The sequence below is a fragment of the Hypanus sabinus genome, chromosome 20, assembly GCF_030144855.1.
Source record: "Hypanus sabinus isolate sHypSab1 chromosome 20, sHypSab1.hap1, whole genome shotgun sequence".
Taxonomy (NCBI): domain Eukaryota; kingdom Metazoa; phylum Chordata; class Chondrichthyes; order Myliobatiformes; family Dasyatidae; genus Hypanus; species Hypanus sabinus.
The window spans coordinates 2,949,830-2,967,598 of record NC_082725.1 but is presented as its reverse complement, the minus strand read 5'-3'; the positions used below and the strand labels follow the sequence as shown (position 1 = coordinate 2,967,598).

The 17,769-nt window shown below is 47.7% G+C and overlaps 1 long non-coding RNA gene across 2 annotated transcripts in view; it reads right to left on the bottom strand.

Annotated features, from left to right (window-relative positions):
- Positions 1–17,769, bottom strand: part of LOC132378645 (uncharacterized) — a 40,178-nt gene that overhangs the window by 17,551 nt on the left and 4,858 nt on the right. Inside the window, exon 2 of one of the 2 annotated variants that reach the window (XR_009507138.1) lies at positions 16,460–16,600. This is a non-coding gene — a long non-coding RNA (uncharacterized LOC132378645). Of the gene's footprint in view, positions 1–26; positions 164–16,459; positions 16,601–17,769 lie in introns of those variants that run through there. The other variant, XR_009507137.1, reaches the window with a different exon arrangement.

The following is a 17,769-nucleotide window of genomic DNA, read 5'->3' as shown; positions in this document are numbered from 1 at the left end:
AAACGCCCGATCTTTACACAGCTCACCTCGCCAAGGCTGGGCCATATCAAATTGCCTCCAAGCCTGCTCCGGACATGCGGCAACTGTCCTGCCCCGGCGAGACTCCAGTCACACCACGAAGGTGGCAGATCATACAGGCGATTCAGTTCACTCCTCAGGCCGCTGCTTGGAGTGATCGTTTACCAGAAAACGTCTGCATGGCAAAGTATTTAATTGCTTTCTTTGCTTCATTAACCAACAGCAAGTTGTTGCTTAAACCAGTAAGTAGCACCGGACCCAGTACGCAGCAGTTCCTTGTCATACGCAGGAACGAGTGCAATCTAGCTTGTCTTCAACCGAATAGACATTGGGGAGCAGCGCCAATGGGTGGGGTCAGCTCCCAACCTAGCTCGATACCCGCCATATCACATCACCTTTGGCTTTTCCTCCCCTCTGCAGCTGCAACAGGTGACCCCAGTGGAATAAGGGCTTGGTCCACACGACACCCGAGGCCACACAGCATCTCTGCCCTCAGTCTCGCCAGGGAACCGGACTGGCACTATTCTGCATTACCAATGTCCAACAGGGTCTTGTGATGACAAGATAAAGGTACAAAGTACATATATATCACCAGATGCAGTTCTGTGCAATAGTCTTAGGCACAGGCGCATAATTTCATGAATTTCACTGCCCTGCTGCAAAAAAAAAAGCAGATTTCATGACATATGTGAGAGTTGATAAACCTGATTCTGATATGGGTCTCGAGAGTGGGAAGGGAGCAGGGAGAAGGGAATCATAGTTGGGAAAAGGGGAAGGGAGAGGGGAGGAAGTGGGAAACACCAGAGACTTTCTGTAATGATCAATAAACCAGTTGTTTGGAATAGAATGACCTTGCCTGGTGTCTCAGGGCTGGGTGTGCCTGCACCCACCCTCCCCTGCCCCCGGCACTCCTTCCCTGACAGCTGTTCCACACCCCTCCCACGGCGCTCTACCCTCACCATTCCCAACGTCCTTCTTTCCCACCAGATTTACAAACTCGCTCTCTACTCCATGTTGACAAAATCACAGGCACACTAGTTATACACAATAGATGTGCCAAAGGCTTTTGCAGGGTGCAGTGCTGCCTTGAGATTGATTGTTTGCAGGCATTCTCTGTGTCGTGTATGATGGAAAATACATTTGAGAGTCTCTGGTGTAGTATATGGTGAGAAATATGTACTTTGATATTAAAATTACTTTGAACTTAGATGGTTTAATCCTCTGCTATGCTCATAATAACTTGAAATAAATTCCTTTCAGTCAGATGACACTGACTTCAAATACCAAACCCTTTAGTATTTCCTTGCTGTATTCTTGTTTCGAGGCTCCTACACCCTGTCGTGTAATAGCTCTTCCCCTTTTCTTCAATCGACTGATCTATTGTCCCTCGCGTTGGCTGTAACTGCTTCCTTCACAAATATTCCACCACTTCCCCTCTAATGGAGAGCATGTCTTCTGAGGGTAGTTAGGACTTTTCTCTTTGGAGCTAAGGAGGATGAGAGTCAACACGATAATAGACAATAGACAATAGACAGTAGGTGCAGGAGTAGGCCATTTGGCCCTTCTAGCCAGCACCGCCATTCACTGTGATCATGGTTGATCATACACAATCAGTACCCCATTCCTGCCCTCTCCCCATATCCCTTGACCCCGCCATCTATAAGAGCTCTATCTAACTCTCTCTTGAATGCATCCAGCGACTTAGCCTCCACTGCCTTCTGGGGCAGAGCATTCCACATATCCACCACTCTCTGGGTGAAAAAGTTTTTCCGCATCTCTGTTCTAAATGGCCTACCCCTTATTCTTAAACTGTGGCCTCTAGTTCTGGACTCACGCATCAGCGGGAACATGCTTCCTGCCTCCAGCGTGTCCTATATGATAAGAAACATAGATCGAGTGGACCGCCAGAGACATCTTCCAAGGGCTGAAATAGTTACTACAAGGGGCATAATTTTAATAGGATAACTTTGGTGCTGCTCTCCAGTGTTTGCTCAGTGGGAGACAAGTTGGGCTGCATTCGACTGTGCTGCACTGGGCGATATGAGGAACTGCTGCAGGCCATTTTTGCAGAAACCTGGCTCCAGGACACCATCCATGAACCATCAATCTACAGACCAAGGCACCCGGGGACTTGGGTTATAATATCAATTTTTTATATATTATTATTTTTTGGAACTGCCTGTTTTTCTCTGCAATTGTAATTATATGTATTTTGTACTGTGTGTGACTGTTGATTCTGTGTTTGCCCCAGAAAAACACTGTTATGTTTAACTGTGTTCATGTGTACAGTTGAATGACAATTAAACTTCATCTTGAACTTAAAAGCATAGTGGGCCTTTCAGAGGTAAGTTCTTTACACAGAGAGTGGTGAGTGCATGGATCGCCCTGCCGGAGGTGGTGGTAGAGCAGATTCATCTGAAGCATTTAGGAAACTCTTCGATTGTCACGTGGATGACAGAAAAATGGAGAGTTTTGCAGAAGGGAAGGGTTAGATTGAACTCAGAGTAGCTTAAAAGGTCAGCACTGCATCATGGACCAAAGGGCCTGTACTGAGCTGTAATGTGCTGTGCCCTGAATTCATTGTTCATTGAGATGAGGTATCATATTGGAAGATGATAAACTCTAATGAAGTGAAGCACTTCATTTTCTCTCGATGAACTGGCTTGAAAGACTGGGGAATAATTCTAGTGCATTTTTCATCTACTGGCATCATCTGTAAATTAATCAGGTAAAGATGCATTCTGGTTGTGATGTGAAGCATTGGAGAGATCAGTTATTAAACCCAAGAAAATTTTCCAAAATAATATCTCACCATGTTTAACGACCATATTAAATCTCTTTGTGCTATTTTTCAGTTCAGGTGCCACAGTATTCTGAGCTGACTTTTTTTCATTGTGATTATATTTGGCCAATTATTAAAAACATTTAAATTGTTGAAATTAACTGTTAATTACTGGATAATAATTAAGTCAATATATGTGGTTTTAAATTAGTAATTACTGCTTTATTAATTATTAATTAGATAACAGACATAACTGTTAATGGAAATACTTACCAAATTTGAATCAAGTAAGCACAAAATTAATTTCAAGCTTTGGCTTTTGATCATTTTTCTTATTAAAGCCAACTGATAATTATGTTTATTCATTAGCTGTTTAATAGATATAATCCGATTTTCAATGTGTAACTCAGATCACTTCCAGTGCATTTCATTTAGCTAATGCAATATTTATATAGAATATCTGGATTTGTGGGGAAATATAATATAATAGTCCCTACATATCATCAGTTCTCAATGTGACATCAGTTCCAAAGTGGATCATTTCTCAATCTCAACAGGAGGCCCACCACCACCATCCCCCTGTGGTACTGGGAAGGAGATTTCACCAGTCATAGCAACAAACACAAACTCATCAGGTCAGGAAACGCCTGCGGAGAGGAATCAGAGTCACATCCAGGTTTAACATCACCGGCAATTGCTGTTTTGCTGCAGCTGTACATTGCCATACATAATAAAAACTACAAATTACAGTAAGAAATGTCTGTACATATAACATGTAAATAAATATTCCAAACCAGAGCAAACAAAAAGAGTGAGGTGGTGTTCATGGGTTCACTTCCATTCATAAATCTGATTGCAGAGAGGAAGAAGTTGTTTCTGAAACATTGGATGTGGGTCCTCACCCTCTGTACCTCCTCCTTGGCAGTAGAAATGAGGGCATGTCCTGGGAGCTGGGGGTCTTTAATGATGGGACCTTTTTTTGAGGCATCACCTTTTGAAGGTGTCCTCGAAGTTGGGCAGGCAGGTGCCCATGATGGAGCTGGCTGAGTTTGCAACCCTCTGCAGCCTTTTATGAACCTATTCAGTGGCCTCTCCATACCAGATAGTGATACAACCACTTAGAATGTTTTCTATGGAACATCTGTAGAAATTTTCTAGAGTGTTTGGTGACGTACCAGAACTCCTCAAACTCCTAATGAAATACAGCCACAGTGGTGTCTTCTTGGTAATTGCTTAAATATGTTTGGCCTATGATAGATACTCAAAAATGTAGACACCCAGGAACTTGAAACTGCTCACACTTTCCACTGCTGATCCCTCACTGTGTGTTCTCTCAACCTCCCCTTCCTAAAGAGTCACAATCAATTTCCTTGTTTCCTGAAGACATCTATTTTTGGGCCGAGATCCTTCATCAGGACTCAGTCCAAATCATCAGCTGTTTATTCACCTCTATTTAGCCAGCTGGAGCAATATGTTAAAGAACTTGACTGGAGGACAGATTGCTGGAATTTAGTGACAGGGTACAAGTCACTAGTGTTCAGGTTCACGATGGCTCGCCCTTGAACTTCCATGACTGATGTGTAATAAACACTCTAGCAAATCTCCACAGATGTACCATTCTAACTGGTTGCATCACGGTCTGGTACGGAGGGGCCACCGCTCAGCATTGAGAAAAGCTGCAGAGAGTTGTAAACTCGGTCAGCCCCATCATGGGCACTGGCCTCCCCAGCACTGAGAACATCTTCAAAAGGTGATCACTCGAGAAGGGTTTTCACCACCCAGGACATGCCCTCTTTGCAATAATACCATCAGTGAGGAGGAGCAGGAGCCTGAAAACACACACTCAGTGATTTAAGAACAGCTTCTTCCTCTCTGCCATCAAATTTCTGAACGGTCCATGAGCCTGTGAACACTACCTCACAACGTTGCTCCCTTTTTGCACGACTTAATTATTTTTTTATATTTCTTATTGTACTTATTGCATGGTGCTTATTGCAGCAACATGATAGTTTATGTACAGCCCTGGCCTGCTGCCGTGATGGGCCATTGAGGTGGTTCACTGTTGTGTCCGGCGATGACAACACACCTGTGTGGGAGAGTTTTTAAAGTGGAAAAGCTGTTGCACTGGGTCAGTTCCACTGTTTCGACCTCGGAACTCTGGGTTCAGTGGTACGAACAAGCATCACAACTAGTTGTAGTGGATGACCAAGATTCCTTCAGAGCCTCGTCATCCCCTTCCCTCTCCGTGGAGCATTGTAGAGAGGCATTCCTGGCCATTGGATCTCACTGTAGATCTCATCCACCAACCCGCCTGCTAGGACAGATATGTCCCTTTCTCACTGGGGTATGAGACAGCATAAAGCACAGAACACTACAGGCGCTCTTGCCTACAGCATTGAGCTGACTGTGTAACCTACCTTAAAATCAATTCAAGCCTCTCCACACACATAACCCTCCATTCTCCTGCCATCGATGTGCCACCTTTGTGTTCTTAAATGTTGTCCCTAATGCAACTGCCTTTACCACCACTTGTGGCAATGCATTTCAATACCCACCAGTGTGTGTGTGTGTGTGTGTCTGTGAGCAAAAAACCTACCTCTGACATCCCCCTATACTTTACTGCAATCACCTTAAAATCCCAGGAGGGTTGCTCTTTGTGAATGTCTTCCAGGCTGCAGCAAGTTACAGAATGCTTGACAACAACCTCAGTCAGAGTACATCTCTTTAAGTGGTGCATTAGGCATTAAATAATGCAGGCAGTCTTTAAGTGCTTCCAGGCACTGAAAACCTTGGCATCCCATTGAGATGATAAGGTAATGAATAGCACAGGCAGCTGCGGCAATTATTTAACTGAACAAAGATAGCATGTTGCCTGTGTAGGATGTAACTGCTGAGTTTACTTTTGACCATGTCATTTTGCACCCCCCCCCCCACACTGAATTAGTTTTATTGATTTTATTTTGAAGATACGGCACAGAATAGCCCCTCTATCAGAAGGAGCTACAATGTCCAGCACCTGCCTAGTTACAATGGAATGGAATACAACTTTATTGTCATTTCTCAAGACATTGAGGCTTCAGAGATTTCACCCCAGCCTAATCAAGGAACAATTTACAATGACCAATTAACCCACTAACCAGTACGTCTTTGGACTGTGGGAGGAAACCGGAGCACCTGGAGAAACCCACGCACTCACAGGAAGGGTGTGCAGACTCCTTTCAGGCAGCACCAGAACCGCACGGGTAGCAGCTCACTCTCCGTTTTGTACCGCCTGGCTTGCTTATTACGTGGACAGCTGAGTCACAACATCTGTGCTTGAACCGACCAGCAGAAGTCGTCAGATAGTGGATCGGCGGACTGCCAGAGAGCCCAGGAGGAAAGGGGTGACCTCAGACAAGAGCAGCAGGGCCGGCTTGAGTTTACTGACAATGAAGTGTTGTGGGCCACCTGCGACAGTATGGGAAGAATCGGTGGTAACAAAGACGGTTTCAGTCGTGCAAGAACAGAGGGAAAGGGAATCAGGGCATTATGTGAAGGCAGGACCAATATGCCATATGCCTGTCTTGGAATAGGAGGGTGTGTGTGTGAGTGTGTGTGTGTGTGTGTGTGTGTGTGTGTGTGTGTGTGTGTGTGTGTGTGTGTGTGTGTGTGAGTGTGTGTGTGTGTGTGTGTGTGTGTGTGTGAGTGTGTGTGTGTGTGTGTGTGTGTGTGTGTGTGTGTGTGTGTGTGTGTGAGTGTGTGTGTGTGTGTGTGTGTGTGTGTGAGTGTGTGTGTGTGAGTGTGTGTGTGTGTGTGTGTGTGTGTGTGTGTGTGAGTGTGTGTGCGTGTGTGTCTCTGTGTGAGTGTGTGTGTGTGTGTGTGTACGCGCATGTGCGCACGTGCATGCACTCATGCTCTTGTGCTCGACTGTGTGGCAAAACTTGTGGGCTGCTCCCAGCACACCCTCGGTGTGTCAGTTGTTGATGCAAATGACCCCTTTCTCTGTACATTACTATGAACATGCAATAAACAGGTCAAAGTAGAGGTATTAGATATGAAGCTGAGCGTTAATGAATATTGCCTTTAGAGAGGGTGCAAAGAAGATTTACCAGGATACTGTCTGAATCAGAGAGCACATCTTATGAGGATATTTTGAGTGAGCTAAGGCTTTACTCTTCTTAGTGAAGGAAGTTAAGGTGACTTGATAGAGGTGTACTAGAAGTTAAGAGGCATCGATGGAGTGAATAGTCAGCACCCTTTCTCCAGTGTGTCTTGGTTGACACACAATGACACAACTCATTCTATGTTTCTACGTACATGTGATAATGAACTTGAATCTGAATCTAAATCTGGGATCCAAATCCCAATCTGACTGTGAGCAGGCAGTCGTATTGATGTAGACGTGTGATCCATTCGCTTCCGGCCTTGACGCCTCGCAGTGAAATCTCTGAATCATCGTCATTCAAACGACAGGAACAAGAGTGGTCTATGGCAGCGTTAGATATCTCTACATCAGGTTCAGCAGTGAATTGAAGGCTAATACCTTACCTGCATTAATTCCTGTTCAGCATCAATTATCAGTTATATTGAAAATGAAGTAACTGAGTGGTGGGTGAATTACGATTCTGAAAGGAGTTAGCAGCCGGATCTTCAATGCAAAACCAATTTGCGAGAGGCCTGTTGGATTTAGATTTTACAACGACAACAGCCGGCTCTATCCACAATACCTTCATAATTATTAAATGTGGTACCTCTGCAGCCAGGAGACATATTCTGTGTCCATTATCTATGGAAAAGTGGCATTAAATCAAAAGTAACGAGTCATCAGAATGTTTGAAATAACGCTTGACTCATGTTTATTTTGTTCTGTTCTGCCTGGTTTTACCACTAAAAATAAATGAGAGAACATTAATTCCATAAGAGCAGAAAAGAAATCTTTCTTGTAAATGACATAGGAAAGACAATGGGAATGTTATAAGGATCAGATTTACTCTATGTTAGAAGCACCACCCTAGTTCAGATTTATTTCTTTATCATATGTACACTAAAGCATACAGCAAAATGTGTTGTTTGTGTTAACAACCAGCACAACCTAAGGATCATCCTAGGGTTTAGGCCTGAAAGTTAAACCTGTGATCGGCAAGTCCTGGGGTTGATAACCAGACATCAGTGAATTTGAGAGGGCAAAGTCAAAGGCTGAAGACCGTGACTTCGGAGGCAGAGAACCCCAGGGTCACCAGGGCAGGAGGACCGTACAAGCCCAGGGGCAGAGAACCCCAGGGTCACCAGGGTAGGAGGACCGTACAAGCCCAGGGGCAGAGAACCCCAGGGTCACCAGGGGCAAAGAACCCCAGGGTCACCAGGGCAGGACCGTACAAGTCCAGGGGCAGAGAACCCCAGGGTCACCAGGGGCAGAGAACCCCAGGGTCACCAGGGCAGGAGGACCGTACAAGCCCAGGGGCAGAGAACCCCAGGGTCACCAGGGCAGGAGGACCGTACAAGCCCAGGGGCAGAGAAGCCCAGGATCACCAGGGCAGGACCGTACAAGCCCAGGGGCAGAGAACCCCAGGGTCACCAGGGGCAGAGAACCCCAGGGTCACCAGGGCAGGAGGACCGTACAAGCCCAGGGGCAGAGAACCCCAGGGTCACCAGGGGCAGAGAACCCCAGGGTCACCAGGGCAGGAGGACCGTACAAGCCCAGGGGCAGAGAACCCCAGGGTCACCAGGGGCAGAGAACCCCAGGGTCACCAGGGTAGGACCGTACAAGCCCAGGGGCAGAGAACCCCAGGGTCACCAGGGGTAGAGAACCCCAGGGTCACCAGGGCAGGAGGACCGTACAAGCCCAGGGGCAGAGAACCCCAGGGTCACCAGGGGCAGAGAACCCCAGGGTCACCAGGGCAGGAGGACCGTACAAGCCCAGGGGCAGAGAACCCCAGGGTCACCAGGGCAGGACCGTACAAGCCCAGGGGCAGAGAACCCCAGGGTCACCAGGGGCAGAGAACCCCAGGGTCACCAGGGCAGGACTGTACAAGCCCAGGGCAGAGAACCCCAGGGTCACCAGGGGCAGAGAACCCCAGGGTCACCAGGGCAGGACCGTACAAGCCCAGGGGCAGAGAACCCCAGGGTCACCAGGGCAGGAGGACCGTACAAGCCCAGGGCAGAGAACCCCAGGGTCACCAGGGCAGGAGGACCGTACAAGCCCAGGGGTAGAGAACCCCAGGGTCACCAGGGCAGGAGGACCCTACAAGCCCAGGGGCAGGGAACCCCAGGGTCACCAGGGGCAGAGAACCCCAGGGTCACCAGGGCAGAGAACCCCAGGGTCACCAGGGCAGGAGGACCGTACAAGCCCAGGGCAGAGAACCCCAGGGTCACCAGGGCAGGAGGACCGTACAAGCCCAGGGGTAGAGAACCCCAGGGTCACCAGGGGCAGAGAACCCCAGGGTCACCAGGGCAGGAGGACCCTACAAGCCCAGGGGCAGGGAACCCCAGGGTCACCAGGGGCAGAGAACCCCAGGGTCACCAGGGCAGGAGGACCGTACAAGCCCAGGGGTAGAGAACCCCAGGGTCACCAGGGGCAGAGAACCCCAGGGTCACCAGGGCAGGAGGACCCTACAAGCCCAGGGGCAGGGAACCCCAGGGTCACCAGGGGCAGAGAACCCCAGGGTCACCAGGGCAGAGAACCCCAGGGTCACCAGGGCAGGAGGACCGTACAAGCCCAGGGCAGAGAACCCCAGGGTCACCAGGGCAGGAGGACCGTACAAGCCCAGGGGTAGAGAACCCCAGGGTCACCAGGGGCAGAGAACCCCAGGGTCACCAGGGCAGGAGGACCCTACAAGCCCAGGGGCAGGGAACCCCAGGGTCACCAGGGGCAGAGAACCCCAGGGTCACCAGGGCAGGACTGTACAAGCCCAGGGCAGAGAACCCCAGGGTCACCAGGGGCAGAGAACCCCAGGGTCACCAGGGCAGGAGGACCGTACAAGCCCAGGGCAGAGAACCCCAGGGTCACCAGGGCAGGAGGACCGTACAAGCCCAGGGGTAGAGAACCCCAGGGTCACCAGGGGCAGAGAACCCCAGGGTCACCAGGGCAGGAGGACCCTACAAGCCCAGGGGCAGGGAACCCCAGGGTCACCAGGGGCAGAGAACCCCAGGGTCACCAGGGCAGAGAACCCCAGGGTCACCAGGGCAGGAGGACCGTACAAGCCCAGGGCAGAGAACCCCAGGGTCACCAGGGCAGGAGGACCGTACAAGCCCAGGGGTAGAGAACCCCAGGGTCACCAGGGGCAGAGAACCCCAGGGTCACCAGGGCAGGAGGACCCTACAAGCCCAGGGGCAGGGAACCCCAGGGTCACCAGGGGCAGAGAACCCCAGGGTCACCAGGGCAGAGAACCCCAGGGTCACCAGGGCAGGAGGACCGTACAAGCCCAGGGGCAGAGAACCCCAGGGTCACCAGGGGCAGAGAACCCCAGGGTCACCAGGGCAGGACCGTACAAGCCCAGGGGCAGAGAACCCCATGGTCACCAGGGGCAGAGAACCCCAGGGTCACCAGGGCAGGAGGACCGTACAAGCCCAGGGGCAGAGAACCCCAGGGTCACCAGGGGCAGAGAACCCCAGGGTCACCAGGGCAGGAGGACCGTACAAGCCCAGGGGCAGAGAACCCCAGGGTCACCAGGGCAGGAGGACCGTACAAGCCCAGGGGCAGAGAACCCCAGGGTCACCAGGGCAGGAGGACCGTACAAGCCCAGGGGCAGAGAACCCCAGGGTCACCAGGGGCAGAGAACCCCAGGGTCACCAGGGCAGGAGGACTGTACAAGCCCAGGGGCCACCTGGACAAAGATCTGGAATTAAGGCCTGAAGCTCAAAGCGGTGTTCGGCCTGTACTGGGATTGATACTCAGAGGCTGGCTACGTTGGAGGTCTGGTGTCTATGAAACCAGGCCTAAGGACAGGAATGTGTGGCAACATTTGCAGGCTGCCCCAGCACACCCTCAGGGTGTGTTGGTTATTGCCATAGGTTCACCATAGGTTTCAATGTACATATAAGTTCATCTGCCATCCGAATCTTTGCTGGGAGCAACAGACAAGTTCACTAGTCAGTGGCATACCGTGTACTTTGGAAATCACAGTGACCTACCCTAATTTTTACTTCTTTGTAATGTGACTACACAGAGAAAACGTGTGGTCGTGAGGAGAATGTACAAACTCCATACAGGCAGTGACAGGAATTGACCTCTGATAAGTGATCACTGGCACTATAAAGGGATTGTGCTAACGGTTCAAATCAATGCTACCCTGTCATCCTATCATGACTATTCAAGCTGAACTTGCACCGGTTGCTTTATTCCCCTTCCCTGTCCTTCTTGCTAAAAGACCAAAGACATTGAACATCTATAAAATTCTCTCCTTGGATTCTTACTGACACCATTTCCTGACCTTGGCATTGGGGACAATCGGAGACCGCAGGTACTGACACCATTGCCTGACCTTGGCATTGGGGACAATCGGAGACCGCAGGTACTGACACCATTGCCTGACCTTGGCATTGGGGACAATCGGAGACCGCAGGTACTGACACCATTTCCTGACCTTGGCATTGGGGACAATCGGAGACCGCAGGTACTGACACCATTTCCTGACCTTGGCATTGGGGACAATCGGAGACCGCAGGTACTGACACCATTGCCTGACCTTGGCATTGGGGACAATCAGAGACCGCAGGTACTGACACCATTTCCTGACCTTGGCAATGGGGACAATCAGAGACCGCAGATACTGACACCATTTCCTGACCTTGGCAATGGGGACAATCGGAGACCGCAGGTACTGACACCATTGCCTGACCTTGGCATTGGGGACAATCAGAGACCGCAGGTACTGACACCATTTCCTGACCTTGGCAATGGGGACAATCAGAGACCGCAGATACTGACACCATTTCCTGACCTTGGCAATGGGGACAATCAGAGACCGCAGATACTGACACCATTTCCTAACCTTGGCAATGGGGTGGATCCAAGACTGCAGGTACAGCAGATCCTAATGAAAATTTTAAAAGTCTGCATGATAAGAACCAGAGTTGGAAACACAGGGGATGTGTCTGGTGTAAACTGACTTCAAACTGAACTCAGGCAAAGGGTAAGGTAGCTAAGGCATTGGCCACATGGTGCCATGAGTTACCGTGGAGTGCCATGCCTTGTAGATTCTGCCTTGTGACAGCCTAGAAAATCACCCAGCATAGAACATCACCACAAAATCATAGAACTTCACCACAAAATCATAGAACATCACCACAAATTCATAGAACATCACCACAAATTCATAGAACTTCACCACAAATCACCCAGCATAGAACATCACCACAAAATCATAGAACTTCACCACAAAATCATCCAGCATAGGACATCACCACAAAATCATAGAACTTCACCACAAAATCCCCAGTCTAAAATATAGAACTGACCACAAAATCACCCAGTCTAGAACATGAACTTCACCACAAAATCACCCAGTCTAGAACATGAACTTCACCACAAAATCACCCAGTCTAGAACATTGAACTTCACCACAAAATCACCCAACCTAGAACATAGGACACTGCAGCACAATACAGGCCCTTCAGCACACAATATTGTGCCGACCTTTGAACTTAACCCTTATCTATTTTTTTCAGCAATGATGATTGATGAGAGAACAAACTATGTGTCAATATGACTGCGCCTTTCTAAAATGTTTTGATTGAAGCAAGGAACATTGACCATTTAAGCACAGTAAAGCTCCTTCAGCCCACAATGAGCTTTTAATCTACTCCGAGATCAACCTAGAGCTTCCCTCCCACATAGCTCTCCATTATCTATCACCCATGTGCCTATCTAAGAGTTTATAAAATGTTCCTAATGTATCTGCCCCTACCATCATCCCTGGTAGGGTTTCCCCACACCCACACTCTCTGTGTGAAAACAATTACCTCTGACATTGCCCCTATACTTTCCTCCAGTCTCCTTAAAATGATGTCATAAAATGCAATTAACATTTTCACTCAAGGAAAAGCTCTCTGGCTTACCAAACTATCTATGTCTTGTATCATCTTGTACATTTCTATCAAGTCTCATCCTCCTTTACTGCAGAATAAATCCTCAACTCATTCCATCTTTCAAGTAAAAACTAAAACACAAGAAGCTGGGACCCCTCAGATGTTCTTCAGAGAAAATAGAGGAATTCAAATTGAAGATTCATTCCTTTGGCTCCTCATGTTTCGGCTCAGTGCTGCTGCCATTTGTTGAATGTTTCCAGAATTGTATGATTTTCACTAAGATTACAGGAATCAAAGAACACAGGGCAGTCAATACTAACTTGGCACATTCCCACAAAATGAACCAACAATTTCCTTCCTTCCATCCTTCAGTGATCTTGTAGAATGAGCAACTCGTTGTGTCTGTGCCTATCCATTACGGTTTGGTGCAGCTTAGGAAAATTCCTAAGTGACTCCATCATTCCAAGTGATAACCAACACATAAAATTAGGAATGTAATTTATTTTCATTTTCCTATTTTAATTTCATATTTATATTTTACTCTGCCCTCCTAATCTATACATACCAATCCCATTCAGACATGCTCCTGGATGTCAAAATCTCTGAAGAGCTATCCTACCCAGCATATTAGTGCAGTCTTGAAGAAGGCACACCAGTGGCTATACTTCATTAAGAGTTGAGGAAATTTGGTGTCACCAAAGACTCTCACAAATTTCTACAGATGTACCACGAAGAACATTCTGACTAACTGTATCACCATCTAGTATGGAGGGGCCACTGCACAGGGTCAGAAAAAGCTGTAGAGGTTTGTAAACTCAGCCAAGGCCATCATGAACATGAAGGAGGCACAACAATGTCTATAATTCATTAGGAGCTTGAGAGGATTTGGTGTCACCAAGGATTCTTGCAAATTTCTTCAGATGTACCACGGAGAACCTTCTGACTAGCTGTATCTGGTATGGAGGGGACAATGCGCAGGGCTACAAGGGGAGCAGAGGGCTGCAGACACGGCCAGCCCCATCATTGCACCAGACTCCACTCAGGGTTATTACCACTGATATATGTCCTGAAATTGATTGTTTTGTGGCAGCAGTTTAGTACAAGACATGAAAAATTACTGAAGTTACAATAAATCAACAATGTAAAACATGAATAGTAAGATGAAAGACATTAAAATCTATAAACTGTAAAATAAAAGTGCAAAAACTAAAGGAGTAGCAGGGTTGCCCCATTCAGAGATCTGATTGCGGAGGGAAGGAACTGTTCCTGAATCGTTGAGTGTGGGTCTTCAGGCTCCTGTAGCTCCTACCTGATGGTATTCAGTGCTGCCGGTATTTTAAGGCTACAATTCACTCACAGGTCAAGTGCCGCCTCACCTGGAAGGATTGTTTGGGGCCCTGAATGGTAGTGAGGGAGTTGGTGTAGGGGCAGGTGTAGCACTTGTTCCACTTGCAAGGATAAGTGCCAGGAGGGAGATCAGTGGGGTGTGATAGGGGACAAGGGAGTTGCATAGGGACCGATCCCTGCGGAAAGCAGAAAGTGGGGGAAAGATATACTCGGTGGGGTGGTAGATGAGGACAAGAGGAGTCTGGTGGGGTGGTAGGTGAGGACGAGGAGGCTGGTGGATGGTAGGTGAGGACAAGAGGAACCCTATCCCTGGTGGGAAGTATGAGGTTGAGGTGAGGGCAGATGTGCGTGAAATGGAAGAAATGTGTTTGAGAGCAGCATTAATAGTGGAGGGAAACCCCTTCTTTGAAGAAGGAGGACATCTCCTTCATTCTGGAATGAAAAGCTTCATCCTGAGAGCAGATGCGGTGGAGACAGAGGAACTGAGGGAAAGGGATGGCATTTTTACTAGTTCCAGGGTGGGAAGAGGTAAAGTCCAGGTAGCTGTGAGAGTCTGTGGGTTTATAAAATATATTAGTAGATGGACTGTCTCCATATAACCATATAACAATTACAGCATGGAAACAGGCCATCTCGACCCTTCTAGTCCGTGCCAAATGCTTACTTTCACCTAATCCCACCGACTTGCACTCAGCCCATAACCCTCCATTCCTTTCCTGTCCATATACCCATGCAATTTTTTTTAAATGACAAAATCGAACCTACCTCTACCAATTCTACTGGAAGCTCGTTCCACACAGCTACCACTCTCTGAGTAACGAAATTCCCCCTTGTGTTACCCCTAAACTTTTGCCCCTTAATTCTCAACTCATGTCCTCTTGTTTGAATCTCCCCTACTCTCAATGGAAAAAGCCTATCCATGTCAACTCGATCTATCCCCCTCATAATTTTAAATGCCTCTATCAAGTCCCCCCTCAACCTTCTATGCTCCAAAGAACAAAGACCTAAGATCACCAGAGATGGAGACAGAGATTTTGAGAAAGGGCAGGCAGGTGTCGGAAATGGACGAGGTAAAGTTGAGGGCAGAGTGGAAGTTGGAGGCAAAGTTGATGAAGCAGCATCAATACAGTCATCGATAAGAAAAGTTGCAGAGTGACACAGGCTTGGAACATAGACTGTTTTATGTAGCCGACAAACAGGCAGGCATAGCTAGGACTCATGCGAGTAACCATGGCTCCACCTTTTGGTTTGAAGGAAGTGGGAGGAGCTAAAGGAGAAATTATTGAGAATGAGGACAAGTTCCGCTAGACGGAGGAGAGTGGTGGTGGAGGGGAGCTGGTTGGATCTGGTGTCCAGAAAGAAATGGAGAGTTTTGAGACCTCGCTGGTGGAGGATGGAGGTGTATAGGGACTGGACATCCATAGTGAAAATAAGGTGCTTGGGGCCAGGGAACTTGAAATCATTGAAAAGATCAAGAACATGTGAAGTGACGGACATAGGTAGGAATGGACTGAACCAGGGGGATGAAACAGAGTTGAGGTATGCAGATGAGTTCAGAGGGGCAGGAGCAAACTGAAACAATGGGTCTACCTAGACAGGCAGTTTTGTGGACATTGGGTAGGAGGTAGAAACGGGAACTATGAGGTTGGCGGCAGTGGATGGGAAATCCCCAGAGTTAATAACGTCAGTGATGGTGTGGGAGACAATGGCCTGTGGGATCCTGTTCGAGGGGTAAGTAAGAGGAGGTGTCTGATTGTTGTTGCTGGGCCTCAGCAAGGAAGAGGTCAGTCCACCATACTACTATTGCACCCCACTTATCTGCTGGTTTGATGGTGAGGTTAGGATTAGTGTGGAGGGAATGGAGAGAGGAGTGTTTGGAAGGAGTGAGGTTGAAATTGGAGAGAGGAGTGGTGAAGTCAAGATGGTTAATGTTTCGTTGGCAGTTAACAATGAAAAGATCCAGAGCAGGCAGAAGACCCAGAGCGGAGTGTCCAAGAAGAGGAGGAGGGTTGATGATGGGAGAAGGGTTCATTGGTGTGGGGTGGAGAGTCCTTGCCAAAGTGGCAGAGGGGTGGAGGTGGTGGAAGAAGAATTCAGTGTTGTGGCTTTCTAAATAGATCTGGCCAACTGTAAACAGATCGGTGGCTTGGCTTGCTTCAGTGGCATGAATCCACCAGTTCATCTCTCCGGCGCATTATCCTACACCAATGCACAGGGTTGGAGAAAGATGCAGAGAGTTGTAGATTCAACCAGCTCCATCAAGGGCACAACCCTCACATCCGTGAGGGCATCTTCAAGAAACAGTACCTCCAGAAATTGGCATTCGTCATGAAAGAGCTTCATCATCAAGGATGTACCTTCTTCTCACTGCTGCTCGAGGAGGTAAAGGAGCCTGAAGACACACACTCAGCATTTTGAGACAGCTTCTTCCCCTCTGCCTTCAGGTTCCTGAAAAGACCATCAACCCATGAATGCAGCCGAACTATTCGCTCTCTTTTTACGCAAAACTTATTTACTTTTTATATATATATATATCTTATTGTAACTTACACCAGTAAGTCACAACACCCTGTGGTGAAATTACAGTGCAGTGAGTTGTAAGTCTTCATTTAAAGCAAAAAGGCAAGGATGGAAAACTTGTATTTGATCTTAATAACAAACTTGCACTTATGTTGAATCAGCAAGTTTGACAATAAGACACTTGATTCCCAAATTAGAATGACCTTTGGGTGTGTTTAATAGGTAATTGAATTGAAAGATAAATCTGCTGAAGTACTGCAATTTCTCATGGAGAAGAATGTGCAATTATAATTCCTGCATCATCATAATGAGCAATGACCCTGGATAATATAGAGCCCATTGTGGAGCATTGCCCATAGGGAAAAAGGAGGTGTGTAGCAGGTATAGGCAGGCAGAAACAAACGAGCTACTTGAAGAGTATAAAGAAAGCAAGAAAACACAAGGGCTAAAAGAAGACATGAGTTTGCTCTAGTAGAAAGGTGAAGGAGAATCCTAAGAGCTTCTACAGATACATTAAGAACAAAAGGATAGCAAGGGACAAAATTGGTCCTCGGGAAGATCAGAGAAGTAACCTATGCATGGAGCTGAAAGAGGAGGGGGAGATTGTAAATGGAAGTTTTTACATCTTCCTTTACTTGGGAGATGGACACAGAGTTCATATATGTGAGGCAGTGTGAGGCCATGGATCCTGTACAGATTACAGAGGAGCTGGTTGCTGTTTTGAGGCAAATTAGGGTGGATGATTTCCCAGGGCCTGACAACGTGTTCCTTTGGACCCTGTGGGAGGCTAGAGAAATAATTGCAGGGGCCCTAGCAGAGTTACTTAAAACATCCTTAGCCACGGGTGGGGTGCCAGAGGGTTAGGGTTAGGGTAGCTAATGTTGTTCCATCATTTAAGGAGGGCTCTAAGAATAAGCTAAGAAATTATAGGACAGTGAGTCTGAGATCAGTAGTGGAAAAATAATTGGAAGGTATTCCAAGGGAGCAGATATATAAGCACTTGGAAGGACAGGGACTGATTTGATAGCCAATATGGCTTTGTGCATGGTAGGTCATGTCTAACCAATTTTATAAAAGTTTTTCAAAGAAGTTACCAG